Source organism: Tauraco erythrolophus, chromosome 13 (assembly GCF_009769465.1).
Source record: "Tauraco erythrolophus isolate bTauEry1 chromosome 13, bTauEry1.pri, whole genome shotgun sequence".
NCBI lineage: Eukaryota > Metazoa > Chordata > Aves > Musophagiformes > Musophagidae > Tauraco > Tauraco erythrolophus.
The window spans coordinates 5,434,296-5,462,189 of record NC_141477.1 but is presented as its reverse complement, the minus strand read 5'-3'; positions in this window follow the sequence as shown (position 1 = coordinate 5,462,189).

The window sequence follows — 27,894 nt, the reverse complement described above, 5'->3', positions numbered from 1 at the left end:
AAGGCAAAAGTTTGTGTGCACTTTATGCCAGGTTGTTAAAAAAAGACTTGGATCGTCTGATATTACTTAGATGTTATAAAGCTGTGATGGAAAGACTGGTATTAATTTACTACATGTATTTTCTTTGCCATTGTGGGACTACTTTCTGTCAAATAATTTGTGAAACACAGCCTTCCTTTTCTAGGATTGCTCTCTGGTATTTAGTTGAATCGGTGACATATACTGTTTGGTCCCTCCGTTTCCCAACTCTCCCCCATGACAACCCCTTGTCATCGTCACTGAGGTGTCCTGGAGACATTCTGCAAATGGACACTAGTTTCTAGCAGTGTTTGACTTCCCTCATGGTGAAAACATGAGCTTTCCTTACAGATTCTTGGCATTTCCTGTGTTGCAGATTGTGTTTGTTGTCTTTCATCCTGTCACCAGGCATCTCCGAGAAAAGCCTGGCTTCATCTTTTCTCTGCTCTCCCACCATGCAGTTATAGATAGCAATATGATCTCCCCTTCACCTTCTTGGCTGAGGGCTGAACATAGCTTCCCTGGTGCTCCAGCCCCCTGACCACTCCATGATGTATATTGGACTCGCTCTCGTATGCCTCTGTCTTCTACCAAAGACTCCGAAACTGGACACACGCACAACTACTAAATAGGATGCTATAATCATGTCCCTCAACCTGCTGGCTACACTGTTGATAAGACAGCCTAGGATGTGTTCAGCTGTTTCTGCCACAAAGACAGGTAGTTGCCTCATGTTTGACTTGTTCACCAGGACCTTCAAGTCTTTTTCTGAAAAGCTGTTTTCTGTCCTGCTGGCCCCAACCAGTGCTGCTGTGTGGGGTTACCCTGTTCCAGATGCTCAATTTGCATTTGCCTTTGTTGAACATTTTTGTCAGTTCATTTTTCCAGCCCATCAAGATTACTCTGAATAGCAGCTCAGCCTTCCGGCATATCAGCTACTCCCCCTAGTTTGTTACCATGCAAATTTTCTTAGTGTGCACTCTGTCTCCTGTTCCAGGTCATTAATCAACACATTCACCTCTACTGACCACAGAATTTCATACATGAGGAAAGACAATAGTTACCAGCCACCAGCTGAACTTTGAACTCTCAGTTGCAACCCATCAGGTGAGACAATTTTCTATCCAACCTATCGTCTCCTTACCCAGTTTATATCTTATCAATTTGGCTGATACTGTGAGTAGCAGTGCCAAAGGCCATGCTCAAATTGCAAATTATATTAATACCAATTGATCTCCGCTTGCCTACAGTGCCTGTCATCTTTTCATAGCAAGCAATCAAGTTGTCAGGCATAACCTGCCTTTGGAAAGACTTCCAGAAGAATGTGCTTCATAGCCCTTCTAGGGACAAAGGTAAAGCTCATCAGCTTGTAAAGAAAGCTTCATTTATGTCATCTTTTCAATCAGCTGGTCTGTAGCAGATGCCTACCTCAGCATCACCTGTGCTGATCCCTTATCTTCTCCCACAAGACCTCTTCTGGCCCATCAGCTGCCCCAGGATGAAGTTGTGTGTGTTCCAGCCACTCCTCTGCACAGAACAAAACCCTTCCTCCATGCCTTCCCAGATCTCTCCTGAAGAGCCTGTATCTATTTCTTCAAGTTTGATTTACATAGGTAAGGTGTGATTTTTGACTGCGGCACAAAAAAAACCATGATCTTTGCACTTCGTGTTGAGTGTGGGAACAGGAAATACAGGAGTCTGTTTTAATAATACTGTCTCGCACTGTGTCTGTGTCGTAAGCAGCTACAAAGAACTGCAAAGAACTACAAAGAGATACTTTCACATAAAATTTGGATGCAGGTAGGAAGTAGAAGCAATAAATCTGGGGCTAATAAACAAAGATGTTTTAGAACAATAGTCTTAATATTGCGTGTGACAGATAAACAGGGTATGAAGAATGCTTGAACTAGTACAAACTACCCACACCTTCTATTTATTTTTTCTTTTTATCTTTGAAACCATATACTCTTTTAAAATTGTCACAGACACATGCAGAATCATAGCTAGCAGTTAAGGCTTTCTGACAATGTTAGCCTTTTTTTCCATTTAACAATTCTCTTGGATTAAAAAAAATTAGATCCATTGGTAAGATAATGGAGAAGTACTATGTATTCCTTCTGCAGAATTTTCAGCTTTTTTCTTGTTTTGGTTTTAAAAGCTGCCTAGATTATGGGATAGGGGCTATATACCTACCACAATCTGAGTAGTAGTTACCATAACACTGTAGTAATTTATTAAGTAATGAATGGAGTAGCTTACGAGTTTTTGCCATGGTGGCTTTTTAAGTTCTGGATGAAAGTGGCATTCTAGGGAAAGGATTTGTTTTTCTACCAATATGAATAGTTGAATGTGTTCACCCATTTCTGCTCTTCTTGAAACGTGTGATCCTGTGCAGGGGTTTATGTTTTTTTTATAGTCAAAAGAAGTTATATGGGACTCAAAGTCTGAGTGGGACTGTTCAGAATGGCTACTAAACTGTAATCAGTAATAACAATAGAAATGGAGTCTGAAATAGTCTGTCTTAAATATATTTTGACTGTTATTTAAAGCAAAACAAATTGAAATCGTACTAAATATTTACTGTACTTATCTTTGTAAATAAATATATATTTTTTTTAGATATTTTAGGTCTATTAGTGCAAAATTACTAGTAATTGTGTTAGAACTATAAGACGTAGAAATACATAAATTCCATCAAATGTTGCTTTCTAAAATACTTATTTATGCAGTTTGATGGTACTGTAGTCACTACTGTCTCTCTTTAAGTTACATTTTCTTAGCTGTAAGTCACACTCTAGAAAAATTCTTAGATAAATTATATGATCTTACAAGGAACACCTCTAAAGTGTATCTGGTGCAATGATTAAAGATAATGCTTTTGTACTTCATAAAATTTCAGTATTAGACAATAAAAGATTCTAAAATTAGAGACAAGTTTCTAGAAATTCAGACTAGCTAAATTTAACTGGAAGACTATTTATTTCTATAATGTGTGTAGGGAAATGTTAAAGATGACCTTCTGCTACCTAGCATGAAAGCGTTTACAACTCCATTAAACTGAGGATGTATGTTTCAACTAGTCTTTGCCAGTGTTTAATTTAGTTGGAAATAAAAGGAATTATATCAGTAAACTAGAAACATGAGTTAATGTGTCAGGATTAAGAAACATCATGTTTTCTGATTTTTGAATTTTTAATGAGTGAGACTGCTGCAGCTCTGAAGCATGGCACAGAGCAAGGCTTGCAGATAGAAAGTATCCTTATAAAAACTGTCCTTACTCACTGGCCTTAAAGATATGTCCATCCCTCTTGAAAATTCTCATGTTTTTCTTTTTGAAGATTTACTAGTAATAAATGGAAGTTGACCACTATTTTATCATCTTACTGTTTTTCAGAATTTTTATTTTCTTGCTTTCTGAATACATAAATGATGCTGTTATGAAACATTTACACTTCGGACATATTATTAGTTTTAGAGTAATAAAAAAAAACTTGCAATTTACAAGTATTGTGATTTAAGAATACTGGAATAGACGGAATGAAAAATACTATTTCCTTGGAAAACTTTTTTCTTCTTTTCCTGCAAACATTGTAAAGCATTGGGACAAATTAAGAATTAAACCATATCGTCAAATTTGGATTAGCTTCAAATACTGGTGCACTGCTGTTAGCTGAGGAAATAGTTTTTCTAGTTGCCTAAAGGACAGGATGATACAATTTAAAATCAAAGTATTTTCAATCACATTTGCTTACAATCTGGTAGGGAAACTGTAGTTGCCACAGTATCTGACAGAAACTCTTTGATGTTTTGTAGAAAACTATTTTTATATTAGAAGTTTGTATTGATTTCTCAAATTCATATTAACATTTCAATTGAAATTCTGTCGTAGTGTGAAAATTATGCATAAAACCAACAATGGCTGGAAGGATTAGCAGAGTCAAGTGGACAGAAAGAGTCTTTTAATGTGCTACATGGACAGGCTTGATAGTCTTCCACAACATTTCCCTCTTGACCAAGTCTATAATCGTTTCCCAGAGTTTGACCCAAGTAAAATCCAAGGAGCTTCAAGTCTTCATCTGCTGTCCTCAGGGAAGGTATTTTTTTCTGTTTCATTGTTTCAAAAAAGAAAGATGAAGAGGAAGTGAGGAATGAGGGAAAAAAAGGAGGTGAAATGATTTCAAAGGTCAAAAAAAAAGAAAGTTGAGGATCCGCCTGTGAAACTTTGAAGTTTCTTTGAAGAAAGTTGGTTTGACACCTGCAATGGTTTCTCTGACATTTAGTTAAGCTTTTCACTTATATGTTGAGTAAGTTCTAGTTTATTTTATAACGTTCCATATGTTTGTAGTCTGAACACATTTTGAACAGTGTCATTAATGACTGTTTTGCTCTTAGTCTTTCAGCAGTTAGTCAAAGTATGTTTTTTAAAAAAAGGGTTAAAAGTGACTTTTCAAATATTTGTATATATCATCTACATAACAGGCTGTATTAGATAGTTTAAAATTCTTTGATAAAACATAGGCTATAAGCTTTTATGCCAAATCAAGTACCTACATTTTTCATAACTAAATAACATCAGTCATATGTGCTGCAGGCTATAGCATGTATGGAGTAGAACATAAGCTAGATAAATTTTATCTGTGTTATTGTAATATCGTTTTGAAATACAACCTAACTTAAGGCTTTTATTAATATAGATTACCCTACTGACTTTTTTAAACGAAGAGATATATTCTGATACTATTTTGTATAGTTTAATGGAAATATAAGACTTCCAGTTTTAGAATCTGGAATACTGATTTCTGCTGAATGGAGTGATCTTACCATAAAATATGTGTCTTGCTAATGGAACCTTCTTGATCTTAATTTCTAAGTGAAAAATGTGTATTGATTTATCCATTGATCATATCTTAGAAAAAAAAAAAAGATAGATAACATAGTAAATTTTAATTTTAAAATATTTGCTTATTATTTTGTTCAATTTATTATTTCCTATGTTTGCAGTTAAAGAAAAACAGGTATTATGTAGACAAGCTGAGATCCAATGAGTCAACCTGCTGTAGATCATGGTGACATTGAATGACTGAGATCCGTGAGATTAGGACAGCATTTTCTGTATTTTAATGAGTTCCTTAGGTTTGAATCTGAAAGTTGCTAGGAAAGCTTATCATTAAGAAGGTGACACAGAAATCATTATTATGCAGGTAAAAAGGAAGTCATTGCTCTCAAACAGGAAACACTGGACTGAAGCATGTACTTCATAGAGTAAAGCAGCCTGTTTTTCTCATCACCTTTGATTTTCTGAATTTTAGTATCTCAATTCCTCTATAAGTTTCCAAAAATCTTAAATTTCTGAAAAGATGCACATTTTCTACTGTTAGTTTAGTCTGGTTTTTCATCTTTACCTGCCAAGAGCTGATTATTAAATCTCCCAGAAGTTTTGTTTTGGAAAAGAAAAATGTGTTCCGAGTTGTCTGGTGACAAACTGGTGAAGATAACATATTATTCGTACATAAATTGACCTTTAGGCATGTCTTAATGTGCTTAAACTTTTGCAAAAATGTTATTTTACTAAAACTGTTGATGTTTATTCTCTTAAATTGAGTTTAATTACCACATAAATTTTTCAGTTAACAGAGGAAACTGTTTCCATTTATCTGTATACATTACTCTCTGTAGCCAATTAACATCCTGACTTTGGGGCTCTAGTTAAGCAAGAGTATTCTACAGGGTCATCTCCTCACATCACACCAAGGTCTTCTGCCCAGATACAACTTCAACAAAAACACACAACAGCGTTGTTAAACAAAAGCTAATTATCAAAGGTGAACAATGAGTTGCCTACAGCACACTATGTGCTGAAGTAGTCATTTAACAAAAGGAAATTATGCAGATTTCCAGTGATTATGAAAATACAATTTCACCAGCATTATATGCTCTTGGAACCCCCCAAAATCTGATGTCATTGCAAATATGTGAGTGAAAAATTAAGAAATCCTCTGAGAGTGTCTCCTGTAGACCTCATACAGGATACATTTCAGTTGATTAAATCTATGTGTGATTGAATAATTCAGTTACAAATCAGAGGAAAGCAAATGAATTTGCATTTATGTTTTTCCCTTTCTTTTTTTTTGCATCGGGGTGCCAAAATTCTTTATTCTATTCTTTGCTCGACTCTGACTTCTCCTTGCCAATATTTCTTAAGGGGAAGACAAAACAACATTTAAATCAACCCTCCTAAATGCATGATTCTCAAATACTTTTCAACTAAACTTAATATAGCTATATGCCACCAATTTTGGAAGTCATTTATCTCTGAAAGAAGTATTTGTTCAAGCTATGTACTTTTTCCCGTCTTACAACGTGCAAGCTACCACAAAAAAATTGTGACTGGCTAAATCACAAACTTTCTAATGGGTCCCGTGTGACGAAATCATTAAAGCTCCTTCTATCTGTAAAAACTATGAGTATAATTTCTTGCAACATCTGGATTCAAGAAAAGAGATAATATTCTTTTGTAATCTTTTGTCCCTTTTGAGCATCTAACTGGAAGGTTTTTGTTTTTTAAGATAACTTCACAGCATAAAGCATTTAATTTTCGGCGCTGTCCTGAAGGATAGATTTGTGACAGAGCAGTGACATACATTTTTATTAGTGAAAGTGATGTGCATCTGTATCAGAAGCTACTGGAAATCTCCAAGGTTGAAATTATTCTTCAGGTGTCCAGTTATGTGAAGGAAGCATTTGATTTACTGTATTGCAAGTTTCCAGCTTTGAAAAATTAGAATAACTATTGCAAATGAGGACACAACCTACCTTCCTATAAAAAGCACAATCCTATGTAAATCTCATAAGCTAATTTTTAAAAAGTTATATTACTTGATACTGCAATTACAAATAGCTTCCTAAAAATGGCTTGAAGGATATTGTAGATTTTAATCATTTGAACACAGAAGGACATCTACAGTGGTCACCTGGGGCACCAGGAGTAAAATCTGTACTACAAAGTTCTCTCTTTCTTTTTCATATTGTATATCTAATTGTTTATCTAAATTGCAATAAGGACCTCTAAGAGTAGGTTACACTTATTTCCAGTTCATAACATTTGAAGATAAGCAAACACTTTCCCTCAGTGTTCCACAGAAACAAAACTCAGACTGAAATCGTTCTTTTAAAATGATCGCAATTAAATGAGATTTTGCAAAGGGTAAAGCAGCGTGTTTATGATAATACAGTCGAAACAAATCACTTGCCTGTGATATAATTGGTACATTCATGAGACAGTTTCCTTCAAACCATTTGTTACACAGTTGTTTTAGCCTTGTGTCCTAAGGAAACGGTGTTTATGTGATAGTGCTCTCTGCCTATTCTCCCTTGCTCCCTTCAGTAAATGTTGAATCTCTTGGCCAATTTCAACCATACTTGACAAAAGGACAGAAGTCCCAAAGATAATTAAGTTCCTACAAATTTCATGACAAGTAGTGTGCAGGGGATGGGGGACAGCTTGGATTAATACTCTACTGAGAAACACCGTAAGACAATTTCTGGTTTTATCCACTCAGTGCCTCTAGCAGGCACACTCGTGTATAAGGACTATGTCAGGTGCTGCAAGTGATGGGGCTCTGGGAGGTACAGACAGAGCTGAATCACAATGGAAGGGCCCTAGAAAATATTGATGATTAAGAGTTGGGCAATAACTGTTTTACAGTGGCTATGAAGAGCAATTTAGGTTGTGTGAGGTCAGAAGGGAAAAAAAAAAACAATCTGCCATAAAGGCTACTTCAATTCTCCCAATGACTTAAGATTAATTAGCAATTTTCAGACAATTGGAGTTGGTGAGTAAAAGAAAATAGAAATCTTTGTTTTCAGAAGGCAGGATGTAGTAGCAGACAGAATGTAATTGTACAGTGATGAGGATGAAGCTGTATATTTCAGATGGAAAATACCAGGAGGCAAAAAGTCCTCAAATATTTGATTTAATTTAATAGCTTATTTTGCCAGTGTGTGTCCTTATTATGCTCAATTAAGAAAAGGTAAAGAATTTCTTTTAGCGTTCTGTGACCTAAACATTAGACGGAAGTATAATTCCTTTCTCTGCATATATAAATTAAGTATATTTCTTGCAAAAGTTGGTACGAAATTCTTCATAGCCTGATGCAGTCACAGCGTTTTTAATGGAAGTGCTGTTTGTAACAAAAGGTGATTTTGGAGAGTTTACAGCTTTCTGTGGGAACATGGACATTTTGATGAAATCGTATTCTGAAAACATTTAAATCCTTAAAATAAAAATATTTCTTCTTTTACTTTCCAGAGACGATTAGATAAATGCAATTTCTGTAATTAATACTGTACAGTAAAAATGTGGAATAAGACATTCCAACTATGTTGAAGCAAAAAAAAAATTCTGTGCTAAAAGGAATTATTTGAGATTTTTTAATATATATAATATTTTTACATCATATATTGCAATATCTCATATATACAATCTATCATAACTATTAATGAAATAGTAATACTAAGATTTGTGCAGTATTGCTTTTGTAATAACTTTATTCAGCATAATTTATAAACTTTGCATTTAATTTACAATATGATAAATAAGATAAAAATGTAGAAATTAAAACAAAATGCATCAAAATTAATGTTTAACTTAAAACCAAGTCTATATTTCAAATTTAGTAACAGCAATGAAATAAATATTTCTCAGATCTCTGAGTATAGACTGAGTGATCAGAAGTAGGGGAATGATAAATGAAGAACTTTTAATTCTAAGAAATCTAATTCAAAACTAAAAGAGTTTTTTAAATTACTCTCAGTTAAGAATCTCTAGGGTATTATAAAATGTTACGGTTTTGGTCTATTAAATGTTTCATTTGGTCTTCAGTTATAAAGACTATATGTTTCTTGACTGGTTTTTTTTTCCCCAGAAAGAGATGTCTGATAATAGAATCATAGAATCATAGAATGGTTAGGGCTGGAAGGGACCTTCAAAGGCCATCTAGTCCAACCCCCCTGCAAGGAACAGGGATATCTCCAACTAGATCAGGTCGCTCAGGGCCTCATCCAACTGGGCCTTGACCGTCTCCAGGGATGGAGCATCCACCACCTCTCTGGGCAACCTGTTCCAGTGTTCTACAACTCTCATGGTAAAAAATTTTTTCCTAATATCCAACCTGAATCTACCTCCCTCTATTTTAAAACCATTATCCCTTGTCCTATCACAACAGGCCCTCCTGAACAGCCTCTCCCCATCTTTCATGTAGGCCCCCTTGAGGTACTGGAAGACCGCTATAAGGTCACCCCGGAGCCTCCTCTTCTCCAGGCTGAACAGCCCCAACTCTTTCAGCCTGTCCTCATAGGAAAGGTGCTCCAGCCCTCTTATCATCTTCGTGGCCCTCCTCTGGACCCTCTCCAACTGGTCCATGTCCTTCTTATGTTGGGGACTCCAGAACTGGACGCAATACTCCAAGTGAGGTCTCACGAGGGCAGAGTAGAGGGGGAGAATCACCTCCCTCGACCTGCTGGCCACACTCCTTTTGATGCAGCCCAGGATGCGGTTGGCCTTCTGGGCTGCAAGAGCACATAATGATAAATATGTGTATATATATATTCATGGGGCAGGCAAGTAAAACTGTATAAAGTTACATAGTCTGTGTTTTAAAAAACAAACAAACCAACCCCACCAAAAAACAACAAAACCAACCAAACAAAACTTTCCTTAAAATATATCTTCTGCTAAGTGTTCACAAAAATGTGTACATGGAAGATTTTTTTTTTAAATGCAATTTGAAGTTATATGAACCTGTACAAAAAAGATACAAGCCTACAAATAGAAGTCCTCGAGTTTTTTATTTATTTATTTTTAAAGATTCGTACTCTTGTCCTGTCAGATTATTAATTATGCAGCAGCTTACTGATCTGCAGTAGGTTTTGCAGATTAATGCGGTCTTACCTTGCGTGTTTCTCCTTTCAGTTTGTCAGTATTCAGTGCAGGCAGCATAACAGAAAGTTGTATCTGAAGTCAAAACCAAAGCAAAACCAAACAAAAACCCCAAGCCTCTGGCTAACTATAAAGAACCAACTAGGATCAAGATTAAAGATACAAGTAGCAAAAAATACATAAAACTATTCTAAACCTCTAGGCGTTGTGAAAGATAGAACATGAGCTGTTTATATAGATATGGGAGCCCTAATGAAAGAACAGAAATTTGATCACTACGGAATTTTATCGTGACATTGTCTGGAATGAGAACTGAGGATCAAGAAATATGACAGCCTTCAGCAGATAGGTAGGCTTACAGAACCGTCTCCTTTATTAATCAGCAAACAATACACTGGAAAGAGGCAAAAAGGAGTTGTGTCATAGGAGCTAAGCCAGATACGGTAAATTGGATAGAAGTTTGGGAGTGTCTTCAGAGTGATTCAACTAGGGAAAAAGCAGGCAAACTCAGGAAATAATCTTCAGTAGATAAAATCATGAAAATACTTCAACATTGCAGACTTCTGGAACAAATATAACTTGGGCAGAAAGGCAATGTTTGTTCCTTAAATATGCAAAGGAGGTAATAGCAAAATAGTGAGTGTTTAATATAAATCAGTACAATTAGAAAAAAGCAATAATAAAAGCCATAATAATGGGATGTAAACTTTTGAGAAGCCATAAGTTTCAAACTTTAATGCTTGCGTTATATCTTTTGAATAGGAATTTCTGCATGTTGTGGTTAAGTCTAGTCTACCACTGACTTACTGGGAGCTAAAAAAATTAGATTTTTCTGTGACCTATGTAAAATTCTGGAATCTGTTGTTTGGATTCAAGAATCTGCAGGAAATGGCCTCAGATGGCCCTATAAAGTGTACATATGTATTCTAGTGACAAGTCCAACAGTGTAACAATTTTTAGGAAAACAACATAGGATGCTCCAAGCCATTTAACAATGAAATCATCTCAGTAATTGAAGCCACAGTTACTGAATCATTTAAAGATCATAGTTATATTTGTAACTGAGAAAATATTTCTTTTCTAGAGTAATGATGAGATGCAGAAATACGTGGGAATCTATGAACTGTGTAGTAATGACAAAAGTTTTTACTGGGTGACCTAATTGCTTAAAGAAGGAATAAAAAATACATGGTTTCTTGTAGTCAGTATTTAAAAAAAAAAATCATTACTAAATAGTGAATCTACCATGTAGCATATTTTTCTGGATTTTGGTGGATATTGATAAAAATATTTCAAATGTTTGAGGGACAACATCTAAATCCATATTATAATTTCAAAATAATCATTAGAATTGCGCACATCCTCCTAATGTTCAAATTAAAAGTTTCTATTACAGATACTACTGTAAGCGTGTAACCTTTTTTTAATTATCTCTATCTAAAAGGGCAGCAGTCCTCATAAGACTTCTTGCTTTAGAATGCTACATTTGCTTTTCCTTTGTCTGCATGTTGGACAGACTACTAAAGAATTTTTTTTTTTCCTTAATAAGGCAAATTGAGCTCCTCTAAGCTTTGAATTGCAAGAAAAAATATTCTGAAGTGTAATCTTAGCTGTATCCACGGAAACCAGTTGCTTCACTGGAGAATATTCTGTATTCCATTCAATAGACTTGTGTACTATAAAAGAAAAAAAGAAAACTGATTTGGACTGAATCATTATCCTCAAGAAAGCATAAAGTCTAAGGTTGTCATAAAGGTGTTTATTGTTAAAAAGTATTCAGCCTAATAGTCCTTCACGAGTTTACTCTGAATATCTAATCAAGGTGTCCTCTGGCCCTTCTAGACTGAACAGTTTCATTATTGGTCTAAGCCAACTTCTAATAAATAGTAGTGACCGTGGGGCTCTAAATCACACTTGTGTAGCATTGAGGAAATTTTCTCTGAGACTTCATCAGGATGGCTGTTGGAAACTGCTGGATGAACGCTCTAATCCTAAGTAAGTCATGATTTGATAATATTTAGAGTTTTTGTTGTTGTTTGGGTGGGTGTTGATGCCTGTATTTTAAAGGGTGTGATTCAGTGAAAGAATTCACATGTTTCTGCAGAGCCCTAGTATACACCCCTCTTCTGCATATGGAACAGTGAGGAAAGTGAAAACTATTTTCCATAAATTACATCCCACTGAAAAACTGAAGTGTCATGTTAAAAACTGCCTAATATTGTTGTCCCCCTTTTTCTGTCTATGTAAGAAAGTACTTGCGAAGTATAATGAAAACTTTCTGAAACTGTTAAGTGTATCGGTGTCAAGAGAATGGAAAAGAGATTGTCTCTGAAGAAGCTGAATCTGAAAGTTTCAGAAGGACTTGCTTGCTGGGGAGGGCAGGAGTCTGTGCACCAACAGTGGCAGGTGGAGAGAAGTGCCTGAACTGCTGGAAGGGTTGCGTAACAACTGGACAATAAAATTGGCAAGCTCAGAATAGGGGTTGAAAAAATTCACCCTCAGATTCCTTCAGAATCTGTGAAATTATCCAGCTTTACCTGGTTTTCCCTGATATCTTTGTAAAATGAAAAGCAAGAAAAAGCAAGGAAAAAACTATTCTCCATACGAATGGAACAATTTTATTTAATGGTTCCTCTTTACGTCTTTGTGAAAGAGGTAGCATTGAAGAAAACCAATTACAATACTGAGTAGTTTATAATATTATAAAAACATAAGGCATAAAACAAGTAGGAGAACATAATAGAGCAGTTACCCTGAGTACTCTGCTAAGAACATCATGCCCTTCTTTAATTAGGTAGAGATCCTGGCATAAATGACAAATTGGGCCCGGGGTTTTGTGTGGGATGAGGTAAATTAGAAAATTAGGAGCTGAGATTGAAGTTAAGTTTTAGGTTGTTGGTTTGGGTTTTTTAAGTGACAGGAAAAAAAAAGATCCGGTGTCATTCCTGCTGACAAAGTGTTGCCTAATTGGTATAACCTGATTCAGATTAGAGGTGACTAAAAATGGATGAAATTTAATCCTGTACTGCTTCAGAGTATTATGCTGTTATCAACTTAGTACCTCATTTATGCATCACTGGAATAGCAAGCTACATTTCCATAATTTTGCTCCTCTGAATGTACCATTTAAGTGTAGACGCCCAGTTTTGTAAAGCCTTATGATGCTCTGCTACTTTGGCTTTCTGAGTCAGTCTCTGCAGGCAGCTCTCAAAGGAGCTGCTCACGTTTTGAAGCATGGCTTTTTGGCGCTTGAGTTCAGAAAGACCTGACCCTACTGTGAAATGGGATTTCACAACTCCTTGACCAAGTCTGTTAGTGAATGTTAGTAAAACTCTTAGGATTCATTCTCGGAGGCTGTGAATAGTCAAACAGCTTGACTAGAGAAACCTTATAGTTTTCAGAACTTTGAAAAACTAAGGTTATACAACCTGTCTCGTACTGAGCATCTTATAATCAACAGCTTATGTAGGTTTATGTAGGTTGTTGCTACCAAAATAAGGACTTATTTTGTATGTTTTAACAGACCTCATGATATTCCTATAGTATAATTCTAGTGTTTAGAAAATTGAAATTTAAAAAATATATATAACTGAAAAGGATTTCCAAATATTTTTTCAGAGAATATTCTCGTTTTATTAATTGATTGTATGTTTCAAAAAGGAAGTAATTTTGGTATGAAATTCTTTTGATACTTGGTCTACATTCAGTTTCAACGGATCAATGCCTTTATTTCAGGCCAGTATTAATGTTCTTACTCTGATGTAGCTTAACTTCTTGAGGTTTCTGATGTGGCCTCATGTGATGTCTATAAAGGATTCCTTTTGAACATTTTTGTGTCCATTCATTTCAAAGAGAAACAGCAGTAGCATTTGTTTCATCAATTAGAGATTAATATTGACTGAAATCAAGAAAGGTGTTTTTTAAAAACCACATCAAACATTTGATTTCTTTTTAAATAGTATTACAATTTTCACAGAACTCTTTAACCATGTTAGCATTCCAGTGGCTTTTGTCTTCTCTTTTATTATTAACTAAATACTTTTGATTAGTGACTCTGTGATTTTTATACTGAAATAAAATAGTTTTTTGATCAGTGTATGAATTATGTAACTAAGAAGGGCTATTTCTTATAGGACATGTACAAAGCACTTAAATTTACAGTCTACTTTTCATATAGTAATCAAACAATTGAGGCAGAATTCAAAGATATGTGTGTCCTGCTTAGTACCTGCTATCAAATAAGTCAATCAATTTACTGTGTTATTCAGGGTATTTCAGTATCTGAGTGTTGTGTGACGTCTTTACATTATCTAGGGAGTTCTTACCACTTAGAAGAAGTTTTTCCTAACTAACAACCATAAATTACTTGAAGTGTTCGTGGCAGGATTTGGAATAAAGACTGGCTTCAGAAGATTTCAATAGTAGAAACTAGGAGACAGCAGCTTCTTAAGTATTAATGGACAGAATTGCGGACATAGTAAACTTAAGATAGGGACAAAATGAAACCAAACCTTATTTATTGCATTTCTTATCTTCCTGAAGGAACGGAAAGCACTATCATGGTTTGTTCTGCTTCATCTCAAGTCATTTACAGTGCTGACATAAGACATGGATTGTCAAAGCTGCATTATACAGCTTTATAATTATGCAAAATTCACTCTGCAATTCAAATCAGATAATGACCTCTGAGGATGGTAAGTTGCATAAAGCAACACTACAGGTTTTCTATAACTGCTAAAATGCAGCTTTGAATGTTGAAAAATGTTATTTCAGCACTTTTTCCAATTAGGCATCTGTTTAATACCAGCCAAACAGGTCTTTCTCTGAGACTGTGCGGTAGCAATTCTGCTGTTACATTCCTGCCCCGCAGAATCGAAGCAATCATCCATCTCTTGCTATGTGATCTGTGACAACACTTGCTCCTCACATCTTTCCTTTGTGGCACTGAGCTGGCACTGCATTGACGAGAGAGAGCATCACAAAAGGAGCCCATGTCATACCGTAAAGGGGCGAGTTATGCTTTATTACCTTACACCTGGCTCCAGGAGCGATGCGTTCTCTCTTTATAGAAGGGCATGTGGAATGCTTACAGAGGTGAAAAGAAGAATTGTGTATAGATTTAGAAAAGCAGAAACAGGAGCTCTGTTCGTTTAGCTGGATACTTGCTTGTGCTACGGAACTGAGTGCTAAGCTGCAGGTGGCATTGGTTGCTGGATCAGTCAGCACTGGATCTCCAGTGAAAGAGATGATGCTTAAAACTTCAAAGTTAAGAGTAACTGCAAAGTACTGAAGTCATTGCACTTGAGGATAGCTCCCTGTGTTCAATTCACATGTTTCTAACAATGTATCTTGGACCAATAGTGATTGTAGTTAGACCAGTATAGTCTAGAGACACTTTCTGAGTTTAGTTGGTGCAATATGTTGTTGTCGAAATTTCTTTTCTTGCTGTGTGCTCCTTTGATAAAACCTGTGTAGTTTATATGGGGAAACAGACCCACTGCCAAGGCTGAATGCAGCATTCAGACTCTGTTCCTGAGATCACCTGGGATTATGGTCAGGAGGGAAGGACAAACAGAAGAGGTAACCTGCAGTGAAGCTTCTGTCAGCTTGCACCTCTGTGTGGTTTGTGCTGTCATTTTTGAGTTTTCCCACGTTACCACTGTGGGAAGGGATGTGACCTGAAGAGAAATCCTCTTCAGCTTCAGATGCTTCTTCAGCACATTACATGGGACAGTGGCTTTTGGTAGTGGAGTGATGGAGTGACCTCTGCAACTTTTTGCACTGATTGATTTTCATTCCCACTGCTCCAGTGCTTTACCTGAATCTACCAATTGATCTGTGACTATACAGTGCTGAAGAGTATTAGCATTTTCAATGTTAATAAACTTGGCATTTAAAAGAAAAAAAAAAAAAGGAAGGAAAAAAATCAAGTTTAAAATTCTTCTGAAACAGACATTAGTGATGGTAGAAAGAAAATTGTTACCACAATTTGGCTGACATTAATTTAACGTGTATTGATTTCAGTGTATTTCTTCTGTTGATGTGTCTCAAATAGTTTAGCCTAAGTCTTTCCCTTTTAAATCATGACAGAGGCTTAATAAAAGCACTATACTCTCTAAATATTGGAGATACATATTCTTAGGCCTCCAAGTACAAAATAAGATCCTCAATACAGTACCTTGGGAAAGCAGAAGTTTTTATTACTTCATTTATCTGAGTATCATAAAAGAGTATATCTCACCATAAAACAGAACATATCGTCCTCAAACACTCATGAAGAATAACTTAAGTGTGCAACTTTCAGCCAAGCAAGATTTGGTTTTTGGGTTTTTTGGGTCTTTTTTGTCTTGGAGTGGGGTTTTTTGTTTGTTTTGTGTTATTTATTTTGAAGGGGGCAGAGGTTGGTTGGATGAGTTTTTGAGAAAAGTGGATTTCTCCTTATTGCCACTTGGCCTGTCCAAGGTAAACTGACATCTGACAATCAGTCCTCCCTGTTACATTCTTTGTAAGTCTAATGTTAATTTATTTCTTTTATTTGGTGAACTATCTAAAAAATAACTTGCAGAGGTTTAAGCCAATAAATTTTTTTTTTATATGGGAGTAAATAGACATTTATAACAAAGAAAAATTGACATGGTTAATACTCTGTAAATTAAATTCAAATTCTAAAAGCTAAAAAATCCTTCATGTCACTTAAATTGCCTTTGAGAAAGGGAATTCGAGGCAATTTGAGAAAGAGAAACATGCCTCTCCTTATACTATCTTACTTCTGTATTCAGAAATATTCATTTTTACTTCAAATTTCCTTCATAACTTTATGCCTGAATGTGAAAGTTACCATTAAAGTTCTGAATTCCCACTCCCAAGGAAGAATTATTGAAAGCAATGAAGGATGTGTTCTTAAATTATACCCTGAAATATTGAAGGAGTCTGAGAGAGAAGTTAAATTTATTTTTTAATGCCATTTCAAAAAATGCTCTCTGTTTATCATGAGTCATTTTCTGGTAAGCCCTGAAGTATGAATATTATACTTTAATATCATTTTCTGTAACATTAAATTTTCAATGGAGAAAGGCACTAGGTCTGATTCATCATTTCGTTACACGGCTCAGATTTCCTTGACTTCAACAGAGTAATTTGGAATAAGATAAAGGACAATCTGGTTTCTCTTCTCTTACAATTATTGTGGTTAGTTTGGGTTCTTTTTTTTCATTCCAGAATTTCTTATGTTCTAATTTGAGTGAAATCATCAATGTTCCAGTTTAAAATGTTGGGTTTTTTTTCATTAAAAACCATCCCTAAAAAAAAAAAACTGGATTCAATGTAAGTGATCTGCAACTGAAAAGCTTCTGATACAGCTTTAGAAAAGATTTTAAAGAAATATGATTTCGTGACAACTTAATTGTGATTCAAGAAGCACTGAATGCTTAGATGGGAGAGAGGAAGCTCAGAGAGGCATAAACACAAAGAATAAACCCACATTTACCTATTGTTGTCCAGTGATTTTTCTCAGAGTGCTGGTTAAGTTTCCCCTACTGGACATTCATCTGCCTTCTTTGGGTGTCTGTGCTTTTAATCTAAATGAGGCTCAGCAGATTCTGACTCTTGTTTTTGAGCATGTTTTGGGTGATGGTTCTAGGACCACCCTCCTTAAAGTTGAGTTGCCAATACTCAGTGACTAGTGCCAACATTAACAGTCTATCTAAATGCTAAACGCACCGTTTTCCTGTCCTAGTTATAATTCACTTCTTCAGCAATAACTGATAGCTAAAAAAAGTATATAGACTAAAGTTTTAAAGTAACTGTTTTAGATCACATAAGAAATGCGCTGATCTAAACCAACCAACCAAAAAAACTCAACACCCCAATAAATAATTCTTTGCAATCTGCCATCTTCCTCGTTATCCTTCAACTCTGGATGTAAAACCTTATAATATGTCCAGACTTTTATTCTGGAAGCTTATTGAGATCAACAAGAGTCCTAGGTCACTGCTAGACTTTTAGCTCATCAATTTTTATTACTTGGTTTCCAGAGTGGAATCCAAACCCAGTTCAGCTTCTGTCAATGCTTGGAAAGATTACAAAACTCAGAACAGCAATTTCTACACGGAATATAGGGAGCTGCCTAATCCCAAGGATGTACTCTTAAATCTTGCCCTTGGGAACTTAAGCACGGTGGATTCAGTGTCCTCCTCATTCTGAAGCTCTTCCTGTCGACAAAGTATACTGAGTAGGATGATTCCCGTTCTTTCTCCTCTAGAAAGGGATGGAAGATTCAGAGAGTATCAAACAGGAGGAAAAAAAAAAAAAGAATAAGAATAAAAAAACAACACCACAAGAGAAGTCTTAATAAGAATTCTGTACTTCAGAATTTTTTCTGTTCCCTGGTTAGATCAATCAGCTCTTGCTCTGGCTGACTGATTTACATAAATGTTGAGAGACTGCTGCCTTCCAGGCCATCTCAGTCACTTGTGTAACCAGCATACAGTTACAGTGCAGGAAAGACAGAAGGCTGTAGACAGTTACTAAATCTAGAGTTCCTATTAAAGCTGGAGCTCACAAATTATGTACAAGAGAGAGACAATCTCTAGAGAGATTATCACAGCTCAATCCTCAGAAAATAATATGAACTGGAGTGTCATGGTACTGCATACTTTCCTGTAACTTGGAATCCAAATTGCTCTCTGAGTAAAGCAAAACCAAAGATTACTAGAAGTACAACCTAAATTCTTAAATAATAGCAGTGCCTCATTAGGAACAAAGACTTCATTTAAATAAGATGAATAAACAGAAAGTAAATACACTCATAAGAACACCAGCCCAAACTCAAGAGTGTTCTCAGAAAAGAACTTCTCAGGAAAACAAATCATAGTGCTAAGAAACCTTCTTAGTTTCCTTCCTGGCCCAGCAAAGTGATGGCTATATGAGCAATTCCGACCCGTCTCACCCACTTGGCATCTTTTTCACCGAAGCAGTGGCAGATGAGAGCAGCATGCTGAGAGAAAGTACTGACAATACCTATCATGTTTATTATATACAAGGCATTTGCACAAAGAGTACCATAATTTTATGCATATTATCTCAGGTGCAGCATAGAGAAAGATCAATGCTCTACAGGTTATTTAGAGAGGGCACCGAGACAAAAGGAAGAGGGTATTTGCAATGGAGAGATCTCTGGACAGGAAAGTGTAAAGGAGGAGATATTTCCTATGTTGATATTCAAGAACATCAACAGAGAATATGCTGCAGGTCCAACATAAGTGCAGGGCCTTCAAGACGTTGTAGTTTATGGTGTTTCACTGTGGTTTGCTGGGTAGCGAGTTTGGCTGATAGTGTCAGAATTTTTTCTAAATTAATGACCTTCTACAGATTGTTGTTATTTTGGCTGATTACTGTTTGTTGAGCTTCTGGGATCATTTCTTTGTGTGAACCTTTTCTCTTTATAGATTATACTTTCCTTTATAAATATCTGCACATGAATATATTCAGAGCAGTGCCTTGAAGCTGTTCTGTATGCTGATGTAAAGATCTTATGAAGTAATAGTGATAGTGGAGACATTTAGTTATATGCAATGAATAGGAGGCCTTTAAGATTCAAGGCTGGCATTGATATATTGTGGTTGGTCAAAACTTTTAAACCTCGGTACTAGTACAGAAGGAGTTTTACTGCTTGAGACTGTCCATGGCTAACTCTTTTCTTCCTTGGAGAGACGTATTTTAAAAGTATATTTTGCACTCTAAAGCTGGAATCTTCCAGATTCCATACATTAAAAATGCTATACAATAATAACTACCATCATTTCTGTATAAAGATCACATTTTTTTTTCTGCTTACAGAAACTACTACAGTTCTTTTTAGGCATCTAAAAGCAGAAACTATTTTTATTTAGAAGGACAACCTAATGGAGTTAAGCTGCTGTTCATGGACTGTGTGCTTGTCTCCTGGGAATGATTTGCTATTTTGAAGCAGAAACGGTTATTGTAAGATGGTAGCTGCAAAGTACTGCATGCCACCACCCGCATTTTTATCAGCTGGTCAGCTTATGCATCCCACATACCATTTTTTTTCCCTTTTCTCTTATAATAAAAGTTTAAGCAGTTAAAACTTTTTATGGGAGCATCTGAGATCATAAACTCTACCTGATGAATAGGCTGGTAATAGCCCTCATCTTGGAGGGGGAAAATTAATGCACCAAGGTCAAATGATGTGGATAAAGATACAAAGAAAAATCAGAATAGATGGAACATAAGGATTTCTTGATCTTATTTCTCTTCTTTGTCTGATAGATTAAGGGTCTTTTTGTCTCACTTACTTGGTGCAAAAGGATGCCTTTTGCATTGTGGAACTGACTGTACTGGCTGTTTTAAGAGCTGTGTTCCAAAGCTATTAACTGACTATACTGGATGCATTTCTCTAGATACCATTTGGATAGGATAATGCTTTATGCCACACAGTTACTCAACGAGTGAAGTAAGCATTCATTGGGTGCATGTGCATAATTATTCAAACACTCCAATAACAGAATGACTTAAGAGTTGATTGGGACCCCGAATATACATGCTAAGTGTTTAATAATATGAATCTATGGCACTGTTGAAATCAACCAACACGGTGAATAGTCAAAAGGTTACCCTAAGTACAGCCTTATTATAATTTTCTGAGGCTTGCTCATTACTCAACAATGACTGTGATTTTATGTGAAGAGCAAAGTATTGAATTAAATGAAGCAGAAGTACCTTAGTTTTAATGCAATCTTCATGTATTTTTATTGTTACTGAATTCAGTCCAATAATCAATCCTACAGCAAAGCATGTGTGCCTGTTTTTCAAAAAGTGAACCAAAGAAACAAATAAATCAGTGGTTCGTGCTTTACCAGCAGAATTGTCCGTAAGCAAAACCTTTTTGTAAAATTTCTGTGAGGCATCAGCAGAATATGTAATTGCATGTTAATGTAGCACTTCAATAGACCAAGTTAAACCAGCTTCCAGGTTTCCATAACAAGCCACATACTTTTATTTTCTTTCTTCTCCCCAGACGTTTTTTGGTTTTTATACTGTGGCTATTATTTTGAATCACAAATTTTCTTTCTTATTAGTGTGGTAAATAAAGATCTTTCCATCTGATACCCTTTCTGTAACATGCTGTTGAGAGAAAGTGTTTAAGAGAATTAAGTAGATAGGAAAAAATGATTAATGATGTCGTTTGCAGGAGGGTGGTAGAAATATTTTTGCTCTTCTTTATGAGTAGGAGATGAAATTTCAGTCAGCACTTCAGATTTTTAAACATGGATCCTAGCTGTTTTAAAGCTTTCCACTTATAATCTAAAATCTATAGGTAAACTAAGTGTGCTTGTAGACATGCATTTTCATTAGATACATGCTGATTTTCCAGTATCAATTTTGCAGGTAACTGATTACAATAGTAGTTAAAAATAGACATCTGATTCGCCATAACTAATTATGTAATATTTCTAATTTATGATTGTGTATTGGAGGAACACAAAACTGGAATTTTTCTTCTCATTTCAGTAAATGTTAGATCAGGCTCCGCCTGAAAACTCTCCTTTGATTTTTAGGCAAAACTTCCACTTATCACCTGTAGGTGATACACAGGCTTCGTTGGTTCAACATGTGCTCAGTAGTTACTATTCAAGCTCATCCTGCTGTGCTGGTGAATTGAGAAACCATAGGAGTTATGGTTATCCTAGTTTTCTTCTCTTAGAAATTTTATTCCCTGCCAATGAATATGTGCTGATACACCCACTGTTTTTCCAAAGATGGGGATAACAGCCAACTGCTTTTAATATATTAACGAATGACCATGTTTTTCAACATTCAGGAATTGCATCCTGTTCTTTATTAATTTCAGACATAAAATTTTTACTGACAATATCTCTCTAGTGACAAATTCAGCAAATTGCTATTGCTGATATTCTTGCAATCCTGGAATCTAACTTATCTGAGTGCAGGTATCATCATAGTGTGTGGACATTCACCACTGAACAACATAGTGTAAGAACACGCATTTTTTTCCCTAGTCACATTAACTGAGCTCTACAAAGTGAAATAAGTACATCAAACAATGACTTTCTAAAACAGTTAAAACATGTTTAAATAATTTTAAACGTTTTTATTTCCTTTTCTATCTACAAAGTAATTACATGTGTTTTCTGTTGGAGTAAAAGGTTAGATATTAGACATAACTTCTCTTTAAATGCATTTAAAAATGCGGGGGGAATAGTCTTGTGTGTTTGGCCTTCAACTATGGTTTATAAGTCTCCAGTGATTACAGATATCCTTCCTTCCAAACACATACCCCCACTGACTTTAAATAGCATTTTTGTTTCAAAACCACCTCTTTAAAACTATTGATGCTATTTCCTCATATCTGTGCTCAGCAAGGCAAAAAAGACTGGGAAAATTTGGTTAAACAGCAATGAGAATAACGCTAATATTTGATTCTTGCAATATTTATCATATGGAACATTCAATTTTCCCCAAAACTTAAGGAAGTAAGCATGAGGGACATCTCCTCTTAGAAACCTACATAAATCCTGCAAATGCTAATGGATGTTTGGCATGCTGTAAGTCACCGTGTAAACACGATCCTCCTGGCAATATTCTTTAACAGGTGCTGAACATCTGCACCTTTTATACAAGTTCTTTGGAGCTGTGGGTGCTAAGAGACAGCTTTAAAATGAAGCTGTTAATCTCTCTTTCTACACCTAGATTTTACCAGAGTTGCTCTGCTTAAGAGGAATATTAGAAAAGTAACTTCACAAACATTTTTGAGGCATTCAGATGAGAGACGAGAATCATGAAAAGCCATTACTGTTCAAATTGGGAGTCTCAAGCATAAGTACACTTACATGATAACTGCATGGACTGAACACTGACAGTTTAATCACATGCTGGCATCTTTATGTTTGGATATTTTGTACTTTTTAATAAAGATTTTCAGGCCATTAGCCAGAGAATTTGATGGTTTAAATATCTCAAAAAAAATTTTTTTGGAAAAATGGAACTGGGCTTCAATGCAGGATCAGCTAACAAGAGTCTTGTAATCCCAAAATCATGCTAGTCTGGTCATATTTTCAACAACTTTGTCATTAAGTTGATCTTACAAATTTGTTTTTTGAATTCCCATTTTCATGAGGATAGGTCTTCTCATTCTAAGTTCTTTCCTGATGAGAACTTCAAAGTAGAAGAGAAAAAGTCGTTGTTAGAAAAAATTACTTTGCTCTTTAAAAAAATACTTGTCTTTTAATTAGTCTACAGATGAAAACTCAAATGTCTTCATTATTTTGTCAGAAGACATTCACTCTTTTAATAGAAAATAGAATGTAGCGAACGCCTATATTCAGCTTATAAAACATACTCATCAATATCTCTACTAGCAACATAATCTGAAAAGTAATTCATTTATTGGCACATGCAGCACTCCCTATTTTATCCATCACTCTGTCAAACCTGATTGGAATCAAACCAGTCAAAGAGTCAAATTTGCTAATTCTAACAAGCAATAGCCCCTGGTTACTCAGTTATCAGAACAGTGCCCTTGCTGAGCCCACTGCAAGGTGGATCAATGCAATTATCATCCACTGACATATGGCAAGGAGCTATGAGTATTTTCACATGAACTAAATTGAATGGGACACAAATCATTGACTTATGTCAAGGAAACTAGAGACAGCACCTGAAATACAGCAAATTTCAGAGGGGACTGACAGCCAGTGAGTGAGAAAAACAGAACTGTGTGTTGTTGATACTGTTCTGGACAAAAATCACTCAACCACAGCGCAGCTTAATATTTGCTCTGTCACCCAGAGCAAGTTAAGTAGGGCAGTGTGAGCTGCTTCCTGTATGTCTGCTTTATTTATGCAAGTGTTTGCTTACTCATTTTCTTGTGCTTTCCAGAGGGTAAATCCTCTTATTCTGTTTAACAGGTAAGTTTGGTTAAATATAATTGGGAATGCTGTGACTGCTGCTGGCAATCCATATTGATCCTGGCTGAAGGACTCAGGGAATGGGGTCTAAAGAGGCAACGCTTACACCATTGCGTAGAATCATAGAGTGGTTTGGGTTGGAAGGGACCATAAAGATCATCTAGTTCCAATCCCCCTGCCACAGGCAGGGACACCTTCCCCTAGATCAGGTTGCTCAAAGCCTCATCCAACCTGGCCTTGAACACTTACAGGGATGGAGCATCCCCAACTTCTTTGGGGAACCTGTTCCAGTGTTTCACCACCCTCATTGTAAAAAATTTCTTCCTTATATCTAATCTAAATCTGCCCTCTTTCAGTTTAAAGCCATTGCCCCTTGTCCTATCACTACACACCCTTGTCAAAAGTCCCTCTCCAGCTTTCCTGTAGGCCCTTCATGTACTGGAAAGCTGCTATAAGATCTCCCTGGAGCCTTCTTTTCTACAGGCTGAACAACCCCAACTCTCTCAGCCTGTCTTCATAGCAGAGGTGCTCCAGCCCTTGGATCATCTTCATGGCCTCCTCTGGACCTGCTCCAACAGATCCATGTCCTTCTTGTGTTGGGGGCCTCAGAACTGAATGCAGCACTGTAGTTGGGGGGCTCTCACAAGAGCAGAATATAGGGGCAGAATCTCCTCCCTCTACCTGCTGCCCACACTTGTTTGGATGCAGCCCAGGATACGGTTCGGTTGGCTTTCTGAGCTGCCAGCGCACATTGCTGGCTCATGTTGAGCTTCTCATCAACCAACAACCCCACGTCCTTCTCCTCAGGGCTCCTCCTCTCAATCCATTCTCTGTCGATCCTGTATTTGCACTTGGAATTGTCCGAACCCATATGCAGGACTTTGCACTTGGCCTTGTTGAACTTCATGAGGTTTGCATGGGCCCACCTCTCCAGCCTGTTTTTCTTTTTAGTAGCTAGAATAGTGCTCTGTTTTGGATTTAGTGTGGGATTTGTTATGAGAAGAATGTTGATAGCCCGCTGATGTTTATAGTTGGTACTGAGACATCAGGGACCTTTCAGCTTCCTGTGTTTTGCCAGTGTACAGGACCACAACAGGCTGGGGGGAACATAGCCGGGACAAAGGGTCCACAGCTCCTCTTATATTTGGAACTTAGACTTAAGATTGATGGCCAAATTGACCAATGGAGTATTCCATATCATGCAAGCTCATGCCCAGTATATAGATGAGGGTTGACTGGGAAGTTCAATCTCTCTGTCTTCTAGGAGAACTCTCTCAGATTTTAGGTGTGTGAGTTCTGTCTTTCTCGTTTTCCTTTTGGGCCTCTCATTCATCTGGGATTGCAGTTTCATTATTTATCTGTTTCAGGAACTCTTGCCAGGACGGGACAGGCATTGGTCACCAGGTGGTGAGCAATTATACTGTGCATCACCTGTTTGCATATTTTATTATCATTATCTATGTATTAATATATGAAAATTATTATTATATCATTAATACATTTAATTTTGTATTATTAAGTTGTTCTTATCTCAACCCATGAGTCTCCTTTCCTTTACCCCATTGTCTTCTTCATTCCCTCGCGGGTGGGGGAGGCTGAGCGAGCAGCTGAATGGTGTTTGGTTGCCAGCCTGGCTAAACCACAACGGTGGGGAAATGGACACTTCAGAAGGGAGAGCCACCCTGCAGGAAGAACTGCAAGCCATTGACTCTTTTGAGATAGACACTACAGTAGTAGTTAACATATGCAGACTGTACAGTGAAGGAAATTTCAGCTTGACAGAGGGTTCAGATAAGCTTGATCCAGGGTTTGAGGAGATGGAATCAGTGTACTGGGAAGGGTACAGAGAAAAACTCCCAGTAAATCGCAGAAGTTCATTTCCTAAGTTTTAGCCTAGCAGGACCCCTGACTGCTTTCTGCTAGTCCAGTTCTTCAGGAAAAATGGAAAGCAACAACAGAAAGCAGCAGCCTAAGGACTCGCTTCAGCGCTTTTTGAGTTTTCTCCCTTTTGCTTCCCTTGTGGTTGTCAAAACCACCTTACTCTTTCAGTTACCCCAGGCCTGGGCACTCTCCTTCCATAGACCATTTCCTTCTAAATGCCTTTTGGCTTTTGCTCAAGTCTCCATCCATCACAGCCTCATTCTGAACAGCTTTAAAGAGAGCAGCTCTGATAAAAACTCTGGAGAAACACAACAGCTTTTGGGCCTTTCATATACTGACTGGACAAGCAAAGAATGGAGAAATAGACTTATGAGAGTACACAATGAGTTTATAATTAGCAGAAAACCACAAATACTCTACAGCCATTCTCACCCAGTCTGTCCTTCAGCTGACAGCAAAAAGATTGCTCAAAACCATTTTTTGCTTCCATTTTTGATGTGTTTCAGAGGCCATTGTGGCCTCTGGTAAGAAAATACCCTCAAAGACGGCAGCCTCTAAGTTAAGCTGGAACTAGCCAGAGTGATACGCTCTCACCATGCTCCTGTTAACTGGTTTGGGGAATGGAGTCTGTGTAGTGTTTCTCTAAAAGTTCTGTTCTAACCTGAAGAAGATTTTTTGTTGGAGACCATACTGAATGTGGATTCATTAGCCGTATTAAAAAAGCTCTAGTGAAATGGAGATTATAGTAACAGAAAATTTGGGCAGCAAATACTTTCAAGAGTTATTAAGAATTAATGAATTTCAGCTATGCCCCTGTGCATTTTGCCTCTCGTTCCTCTAGCTGGGTTTGTTTTTGTTGATTATGTTTCAGTTGTATTTTTTTCCTAAATGTGTTTTAAGAAACTTGCTGGACAAAATAAAAATCTCTTATTCTACACCGTATGAAAGACGCGTATTCTGTTTAGATGAATAATGGAGTGCACCTACGGATAGATTTAACCATATCCATCTCTTATCGAGTCCTAACCCTGTTAGTGATAGCTAATACCTCAGCCAAGAGTTCCTTTAATAATTGTTAACTTCTTTTAAATTACTGATGACTTTGTTTCAAGTAAGTTTACAATATCATAGTGGTGTTTTGCTATGTCTGCTATACCTGAATACACCTGTTATTTTGTTTCTATTGAAAGCATGTTCCACCTTCTGTGTTTCTGCATGCGGCTTGTCTTCTCCCATCAGAAAAAAAACCCACAGTTTCTGCCGTGTTGAAAAGCTCGTTCATTTTTTTTTGTGCTCTAAGGCATAGAACATGGTACTAAATTCAGTAAATTGTAAAATTTCTTGGCCACTCACTCTGAACTCAAAATGGACATCTTTCAATTTCACATTAACATGTGCTTAATCAAATAAAAATTCAGTAGACCTCTGTAGATAAGTTTTTAAGGATGGCTGAAAATAATGTTATTCAGAACATTTCTGTGATTTGTAAATCTGTACACCAAAAAAAGGGAAAAAAAAAAAAGTCAAATGAAGGTTTTAACATTTCTCATTGTTCAAAGTGGAAGAGCCTTTTCTGAGTTTATGTCTGCTATACGTAGTTTTCCCAGTAAGTAGTGGGGTTAAAATGAATTTGAATATTGCTATGTTGTACAGCAGTCACTGGAGCGCAATTAACTCTCAGCTAGCTAATCTTTGAGGAGCAGATTCTCTTTGCCTTCTTATATGTAAGAAGCTGTTACACCTAAGCATTATTGTATGATTAATTTATTGCGAGACTTATATCATACTTAAATAGCTTCTAAAGTAACGAGGCAAAGAGAGTATCAAGTAGCATCATATTCCTATTCAGTATGCATATGTTGTATCAGATATTTATTATTAAGAGATTTTTGTGCTCAAATTCAAATAGTTTCAAAAGTGACTTTAATAAAGCTTATGTGACATAAAGTATTGGAAGTACAAAAATGGTATTCGGGTTGAATCTGAACAAGAATTGGAAATGAGAAATACTCTGATTTATAAAGAACTGAATTTCAGAGTACTTTTACAGTATGGGCATCCTGGGCTAGAGATTCCATATAATAAGGCCTTCCTTACTGCATCTTTTATACT